This window comes from Arabidopsis lyrata, assembly GCF_000004255.2.
Source record: "Arabidopsis lyrata subsp. lyrata unplaced genomic scaffold ARALYscaffold_1, whole genome shotgun sequence".
NCBI classification, from domain to species: Eukaryota; Viridiplantae; Streptophyta; class Magnoliopsida; order Brassicales; family Brassicaceae; genus Arabidopsis; species Arabidopsis lyrata.
In genome coordinates this window covers 16,086,150-16,095,768 of record NW_003302555.1, presented here as the reverse complement: position 1 = coordinate 16,095,768, position 9,619 = coordinate 16,086,150, and the positions used below count along the sequence as shown (strand labels likewise).

The following is a 9,619-nucleotide window of genomic DNA, read 5'->3' as shown; positions in this document are numbered from 1 at the left end:
ATGTAGAAACGTGCACAATCTTTTGTAGAAACATTGCGGAGCATTTTCAGCCCGCCAAAAAAGTTTTCCCGCCAAAAATTTTTTGTTGCGGGAAAAGTGATTCCGCAATTTTTTGGGCGTTATATTTTTAGCGGTAAAAATTCTGGCGGGTATAATTTACAGGGTATTTTAAAGGTTTTTTACAAGGTATTTATAAGGTTTTGCAATGTATTTTAAAAGGTTTTACAACGTATTTATAAGGTATTTATAAGATATTTTAGGATTTTCCAAGATATTTTCTAAGGTTTTACAAGTTATAAGATTTTCCAAGTTTTTTATAAGGTTTTACAAGTTGTAAATACTTTATAAAACCTTACAAGTACCTTGTAAAACCTTTTAAAATACATTGTAAAACTTTACAAAACACTTGTAAATACTCTGTAAAACCTTTAAAATACTTTGTAAATTTTTCCCGCCAAAAATTTTCCCGCCAAAAAAATTTCGCCAAAAAAATTGCGGAATAACTTTTCCCGCAAAAAAAAATTTTTGGCGGGAAAATTTTTTGGCGGGAAAAATTTTTACGAAAAAATTTTACAAGGTATTTTAAAGGTTTTTACAAGTGTTTTGGCGGGAAAATTGGGGGATCACTTTTCCCGCCAAAAAATATTTTGTATTTTGTGGACCTAATTTTGTTTCAAATAAGGGTAAAATGGTCATTAAAAATTAAAAGAGGGCAAACTTAAAAATGGACTCTCAAAGGGGGCATTTTTGAAAAAGGGTATTGAAAAAGGGGCATTTTTAACAATTTCTCTTTGTTTTTTTGTTTGTTTTGGTATATTTTCTAATTACATAGATTTAAATTTATAAGTTTTAACTTCAAAATTTTATGGTCATAAAAGTTAGCATATGTTGTTTGAAGTAAATTAAATTTGATATAATGGTTACATTTACATTAAATCTTAACATGATCAATAGTTTGATAAATTATTTATGAATTTTGTCCATAAATTTTCAATAATATTTTGCTTTATTCTCCACACTATTTATATTGAGCTTTTAGATATAGTGAAGGCTTTGAATTAATTTTAAATAAATTTTTTTTTGTTACCGATCAATTTTAAATAACTTAAATCTTTAAATTTTACATTTGTGAACTGTGATATTCTATAGTACCTAAAATCATCTAATTAAGCTCCGATTATAACATTTTAGACACAAAACGTTTACTACTACATATGTAGTTTTTGAATTTTTGTTTCAAATTAAAGACTGAATCCAACATTAAAAACAAAATTATATCTTATCTATATCTATATTACCATCAATCACAATATATATATCTATACTAGTATAATCGCAGCACTTTTTGTGACGGGTGGGTAAAAAAGCTTTTGGGTATATCGGATATCCGACCCATTTTAAAAATTTCTTCACAAAAAATTTGTTGGGTCGGGTTATATTTAACCCAACTCATACACCGGATATTCCATATTTAATAATTTAGATTTTTAGAAGATTTGATTAAGATTTATAATTATGATTCTCCTAGCATCTTTGTTTGATTTGTTTTTAACTGTTTTGAATCATCATATAATACATAAAGTAAAAAAAAAATCAATTTTTTTTCTGCATATACTGAGATTCGAAATTTTAAAAATGGACATATATTATCCAATTGACGAAAATGTGTGTTCAACGTTCTACATCGATTAAAATATTTAGGCAATGATTCAGAATCATATCATAAATAAGAACATTAATAAAATAAATGAGTTTTTTGGCGGGATGGGTTTGGCGGGACGGGTTTTTGAATCAACAATAATAAAAAGATTAAAATATCATTAATCCACCGCTTCAATACGGATTTAATCCTTATTTTTTTTAATACAAATCACACGACGGGTTAAGAAATTACGGAACGGGTTATATTTCGGAAATGATTTATATGGCGGACGAATTTGAATCAATATTTATATACCGCTTTAATACGGGTTAAATCCTCAGTTTATTAATAATTATCTCGTTGACTCGTAGTATACCGTTACTTAATAACAATTGTAAACTATAATATAAATAAATATGTTATAAGGAGATACAATTTACAAAATATTTTTATACTAACTTTAAAATTAAATCATCCCGCGGTGTACCGCGGGTTAAAATCTAGTATATATATATATATATAATAACAAAATTCAGAAACAAAATTTTAAAATATTGATCAATCATTCAATCGTTGCAATCAAATAAGAATAAATTCAATCATTGATTCAGCGATTCACTGATTTGTGATTAGTGAAAATACGCTTTGAGAAGAAACAACGACCATGATCCACTTCGAACGTAGCTACTAGCTGGTCCTCTGAGATCTTGCCACGTAGCTTGACTCGGATGGTTCCGACAGATCAATGGTCGAAACGGGAGAAGAAGAACAAGACAGCCTATAAGCACAACACGTGGCAGGCCGATACTTGTACGTCGTCATCTATAGCCTTGGATATTATTGGTCCGTCTCATATACGAAACTGCAATTCTTTTTGTTTTTCTTCAATATTAGAGTGTACTCTTTTGGTAAACTACGTATAGAAGATTAATATGTCATCCTTTTCGTTATGTGTTAGAAAATTGACTAGAATTATTTACAAAACTATTTAAATTACTGAATACTTGATTTTTATATATACTAAGTAAGAATCTGTGCCATGCACGGATATATCTTATAGTATTTAGTTTTATAAATAATCTTATTTATGAAAATATGTATTTTGTTAGTTTATCAAAAAAAATTATTACGTTAAGATCGTGTTTCATGTTATAATATGTTTTAAACACAACTCAAAAATTAAACCGAACTATTGTGTTTTAGTGTTTTAGTTATATAAATGTTTAAAACACAGTTCAGAAATCTTTCAAATCGTCAGGGGCGAATTGGTTTGACTGTACAATAGATCAAAGGCTAAATAATATTTTATTAAAAATGATATAAGTATATTTACACATACATATTTATATAATACATATATATTTTTAATAACTATACTTGTGTATATATAAAAATAAATATAGGCATATATATATTCTTAACCTAAGAGTGTAAGATGTAAGTGCGGATGAGGTAAGATAAATTGTAGAAAGTAAACGAGACAAGAAATTTGTTAACGAGGTTCGGTTTTTCCTACTCCCCGGGACCAAGTCCAGATTTCGATTTCACTAGAACAAGAAAGCAAATTACAACCAATTCGCAAACGCGTAAAACAAGCCCAACCCTCTTGATTTACCGCTCCCTTCTATAACGTGAAACCTTAAAGATAATCTCTACCCTTAACTAAACTCCCCTTGAGTCTAGATTTAATCAGGATAACCTAACCCTGAGCTAAACTCCCCTTGAGCCTAGACTTCAAAACAAAACCACTTGATCACACAAGCACAAAACCCGCAAAACTAAGTTGCACAAAACTGCGAAACTATGTCGCACACACCCTCTGAAAGCTCTCAATGATTTGCCTTTATGCCTCAGCTCTCTTGCTTCTCAAAGACGTCCTCAGCTCCTCTTTATATAGCCAAAACGATTTCCTAATCACCATAGGAGAAGATTTCCAATTTCCATAAGAAAAAGTAAATTTCCTTTTATACTTTTCTTTTTTCTCACCAAACTCCACTTTCATCAAGTCTTCCAAATCTCTTTAAGTTCTTTTTCCTTTGTGATTCATCCTCTAAACACGCTCCAAACATATCTTCTCAAACCTTCTAGAAACCGACACTCACACAAAAACAGTCGCATCTTGACTTACTTCTTGAATCATTCAGCAACTCCATCAGACAAACTCTTGTATTACTTCTTGACTAATTCAACAACTTAATCAGACTGCAGCTACATCTTCATTCTCCCCCTTTTTGACTATGTTTGTGAACTCAACAGTTCTAACTCCAAAACAACATCACGAAACACATCATCATTCTCCCCCTGAATGAGTCACAACATGGTCAAAACTACTTAGAAAATTCTCCCCGCTTTGAAATACGAGGTTGATAGCCTAGTACACCACCTCCATAGAAATCATCTTTCCTAACCCAAATCTTCATGCGCCTTAAGCCTTCATGACTGGATTCTCTAATGAATCTGAAACAATTCCTCTTAATATGCCCTTGAACTCCACAATGATAACATGTAGGACCATGAAATCTCTTATCATAAGTATTCTCCATTCGATTTCTCTCCCTCAACAATCTGAAACACCTTGGCCTAATATGCCCAACAATACCACAATGATGGCAAACAGGTCGAAAAACTCGTCGAGGTGCACTCTGCAGTTCTTTAACTTTTCCTGTATCAGACTCTGTACCAGTTCTCGTAGTAGTTCTTGTACCGGATGCAGTCTCTGCCATAGTTGCAGTTTCTGACACACTTCCTGATCTAGACGTGATTTTTCCACCATAAACAAACACTGGATCCGATTTTGAAAGTTTTCCTTCAAATCCAAGGCCACACTTATCAATCTTGCCAATATTCAGAATATGATCCAACTTCTTTGTGCCATTATTAAGCATCCTCAAATTCTTTTGAGTTTCTTCAAGTTGTACTTTGGCTTGTGATGCTTCTTCTTCTTTTTCTGCAGCATATTTCTGTACTTCAATGACTTTAGCCTCTAACTTGAGTTTCTCCTTAGTTAACACTGAATTCTCCTCAACCATTTAAAGCCAATGCTCATATAAAACTCTGTAATTCTCAGCAAATTCTTCATCATCAATACTCTCTACATCACTCTCGCATTCATCGTTTTCACTTTTAAGTGCAGGTCCTGTTGGAGACATTGATGCAGACCCTGTTGCAGATGCTTAAGCAGACCTTGTTGCAGACGCTGATGCAGAGACTGACGCAGAATCTGTATCTGAACTAGAATTGGAAGTTGTAAAAGCCACAAAATTCTTCAAATCTTCTTCTTCCTCATCTGAATCAGTTTCAGAATCACTAGTGACAACATTCATGGCCTTCTTCTTATGCTTTTGTAGATTGGCGCATTCCGAACGAACATGTCCATATCCTTTGCATTCAAAACATTGCAAATTCTTTGATGAACTTCTCAACTCTTCATCAATTCTATCCTTCCTCTCTTTTCCCTTTCGTTTCAGATATTTAGTAAACTGTCTTGACAACATAGCCATTGAATCTTCAGTTGATGATCCTTTAAGAGCAACTCCAATGTCAACTACCTTCTTCACTTCATCTATCTTCTTCATCTTTCCTTTAGCTTCATATGCTTTGCTTAACTCAAAAGCTTGAAGAATCCCAACAAACTCATCAAAAGCCATCTCATCTAGATTATGAGCTTCTTCAACTGCAGAAATCTTCGACTCAAATTTTGCAGGCAATGATCTCTTCAACTTCTTCACTAGCTTTTTGTCCATGTAGACCTTTCCAAGAGCAAACGATTCATTAGATATGTCACATAACTTTACACTAAAATTAGCCACAGTTTCCTCTTCTTCCATCCTTAGATTCTCAAATTGCAAAGCCAACATATCCAATTTCGTTCTCTTAACGCTTGTAGTACCTTCAAACATATTCTCCAATGTCTTCCATGATTTTTGAGCTGATGCACATTGAGAAATCAACTTAAAGCGGCTTGAATCAATAGCATTGTAAATCGCAGTCTTAGCCTTAGAATTGCAACTTGATAGCTTTTTCTCTGCAGCAGTCCACTTATCTCTTGGCTTGAGACTTACAACTCCATCATCATCCGTAACTTTAGGAGCCTCCCAACCAAGTTCAATTGAATTCCAACAATCTTCATCAAGATTACTAATAAAAGCTTGCATACGAACCTTCCAATATCCATAATTCGCTGAATCAAGAAGTGATGGTCTTGTCATAGACGTACCTTCCTTGTATGACTCCATCTCACACGATTCTCAGCTCTGACTTACTTTCTGAACGATCTCCTGAACAATCTTCTGAACGATCTGCTGAACCTCACCCTGATCTACCCGAAACAAGACTAAATCTCTATCGAGAACCCGCTCTGATACCAATTGTAAGTGCGGATGAGTTAAGATAAATTATAGAAAGTAAACGAGACAAGAAATTTGTTAACGAGGTTCGGTTTTTCCTACTCCCCGGGACCAAGTCCAGATTTCGATTTCACTAGAACAAGAAAGCAAATTACAACCAATTCGCAAACGCGTAAAACAAGCCCAACCCTCTTGATTTACCGCTCCCTTCTATAACGTGAAACTTTAAGGATAATCTCTACCCTTAACTAAACTCCCCTTGAGTCTAGATTTAATCAGGATAACCTAACCCTGAGCTAAACTCCCCTTGAGCCTAGACTTCAAAACAAAACCACTTGATCACACAAGCACAAAACCCGCAAAAATAAGTTGCACAAAACCGCGAAACTATGTCGCACACACCCTCTGAAAGCTCTCAATTATTTGCCTCTATGCCTCAGCTCTCTTGCTTCTCAAAGACGTCCTCCGCTCCTCCTTATATAGCCAAAACGATTTCCTAATCACCATAGGAGAAGATTTCCAATTTCCATAAGAAAAAGTAAATTTCCTTTTATACTTTTCCTTTTTCTCACCAAACTCCACTTTCATCAAGTCTTCCAAATCTCTTTAAGTTCTTTTTCCTTTGTGATTCATCCTCTAAACACGCTCCAAACATATCTTCTCAAACCTTCTAGAAACCGACACTCACACAAAAACAGTCACATCTTGACTTACTTCTTGAATCATTCAGCAACTCCATCAGACAAACTCTTGTATTACTTCTTGACTCATTCAACAACTTAATCAGACTGCAGCTACATCTTCATAAGATGTCAAAAAAAAAAAACTAAGAGTATATATATATATATATATATATATATATATATATATATATATATATATATATATATATATATATATGTGTGTGTTATTTTTTTAACTTTATTTTAGTTGTAAAATCTAAGAATTAAAGTTGGTGTTTGTTATGATAGAATTTAAAGTGTATTTGAAGAAAAATTGAATCATTAAATTTATGTATTTTGAAATTTCTAATTTAAAAAATAACGGAGGAATGAAATTATCAAAATTTGGTAACTATAGATTTTATAAGGATTTAAGGGGGTGTTATTGGTTTATTAGTTTGTAAATCCATATAGGATTTGAAAATCTCTATTAATTATAAAATCAAGATATATGGATTCCATTGAAATCCATTTAGAACATAATTTGGATTCGCAAATCCAAAAACAAATGAATAAACGAATAACATAGGATTTTAACTACTATTTATAAATCATAGACCCAATAACACATTATTTTAATTAGGATTTTAAAATCAATGATTGAATAACAAATGATTTTTGTTTGGATTTCTAATTCCTTATAAATCTATGAACCAATGACCCCTCTTAAATGTGTTTGGCTAGTGGTTTAAAGGAAAGGGAATAACGAAAATAGTGCTTGGTAAATGAGATAATCGATTTAAAAAAAAAAATGCTGAGAAAAATTGTGGGCAGGCCACATCAAACTAAACACTCTTTTTTAATAAAATGAGGATTTTTAAATTTTATCATGATTGTTTCCTTTATATTACCGACTAATTAGAATTATATATATCATCACTAAAAAAAACACGTTTGCTATATTAAGAAGGTGATTTGGTTAGTGTGAAGAGATGACTCTATAATTTGGATGGAGAGTACTATCTTTTCTGCATCTAGTACTTTATCACTACGTTGATTATGTGATTCTTGAACATAAGGCACCATCACTGAAAGATCATTTTTGCGATGAAGGTTTAACCGCATATGTATTGCATCATTTCACAACTGTAGGCGTTCCTAGAGAGAGGAAACACTGACAATTCGATTGCAAGAACATACCACCAAGCTTTTTAGAGCCAAAATACAAAACAGCTTCTTGGTGCATATGAACAAATAGATGTTGATTTAGTAGTTTTCCCAAGCTATGGAATATTAAGAAAAAACATTTTACTATGGACTAAAAAACACAGTTTTCAAATATTTTATATTAACACGCGGTTGTGATCACATGTGTAGAGTTCATAAACGACAAACTAGTTGCTTTGGTCATATGTTATTTGAACGTTCGTGTTCATGAGAACGTCCAAGCAATAACCAGAGCGACCCTAGCTAATTGCAGTTCATCTCCTTTCGAATTTCATGGTTCCTATAACGAAGGCCGAGAGAACTAAAGATATTGCATCTAGACCAGATAAGAGAGTAGAGACTAGAGACAAGCTAAAGATTTGGGGGTGTAGGCCAGAAAGCTACCCGATGTTGCATCTAAGCCATATAAAGACAAGCGAAAGAGTCGATGATTTAGAGGATAATTGTTAATATGTCATGAAAATAATTTTAAACATATTCATTTACATGTTATATAAATTATGAAAGTGTTTAAAAAAAATTCTTTTTGATAATTAAAATCTTTCAATCTATATTTTAAATTTAGAAGTATTTTTGAAAATTACTAAAAAAATAAATTTAATTCTCTTTTCTTGAAAATGGTATGTTCATAATAAAAAATAATATGAATATGTACAACCACTCATTGGCGGACCCAGTAAAGAGAGAGGGTGGGCAACTGACCTGGTAAAATAATGATATAAATTTTTTATGTGTAAGAAACCAGAAAAAAAACAGTAGTTGAGTTGGTATTTGTGTGTCCATGACCTCCCTATCCTGAGTTCAAGTCCCTGTCTTGACATAATAGGTTTAATTTTTTTTTTTTTTTTTTTAATGGCCTGGATAAAAACAATTCCTGGATCCGCCACTGCAACCACTTGTCTTAATTTGTACACAACTTTTATTTTTGTGCAAATACATCTATTACCAATTTTCTGAAAACATTAGATTAATATCTACAGGTCACCTCTATAAAAATTGAATCAATTGGTGTAAGTAAGTATTGAGGAACTAAACAGAGAGAATCAATTGAATCTTCTACGAAAAAAGGGTTGTTTACAATAAACAGAGAGAATCAATTAAATCGTTTAACCATTTTTGGTAAGTTAACTATTCTCTGCAAAGCCTCACATTTATTTGGTCGGTGAAAAATGAATATGCCTCGAATGATTCTCTAGAGAATAATTGTGCACAGATTTTAAATGATTAATTAATCTTTGTAAATTACACCTGTATTACTAATACGATGAGAAATAAAGAAAATAAATTAGTAATTGATTCGATTGCTCAACTCGATATTTAGTTGCGAGCCTAAGACATTGTTAGGTTTGATTTCGTTTCCTGCCTTCCAATTTTAGGCAGCTTCATTATCTCATTTTTCATTTACTTTTGATTCCAGAAAAAGAAACAAAAAAAAATAGCATTCGAAATATCATCTCTTCAAGGCGCCACTGGCCCACTATGTTTTATGATTTCTCCAAAATTTGTCTCCTTCTTTTTATACTTTTGCTAAGGATTCAAAAACCAGTACTACTGTATTAGCCAAACTTTTTCATATTAATGATACTAAAAAAAAAAGAAAAAAAGAAACAAAAAAATATCTTTCAAAGTTGATAACAAAATCAAATGTTTTCGTAGGATACTACTATTTCAACTCAGATTCTGAAAAGTGAAAATCAAAAATTCCAAACTATGATATTTCATGTTGACTTTTTAGCCCATAT

At 32.2% G+C, this 9,619-nt stretch overlaps 1 pseudogene; it reads right to left on the bottom strand.

Moving 5' to 3' along the window:
• Positions 1–3,969: 3,969 nt before the first annotated feature.
• Positions 3,970–5,217, bottom strand: LOC110224408 (annotated as a pseudogene).
• Positions 5,218–9,619: the final 4,402 nt, after the last annotated feature.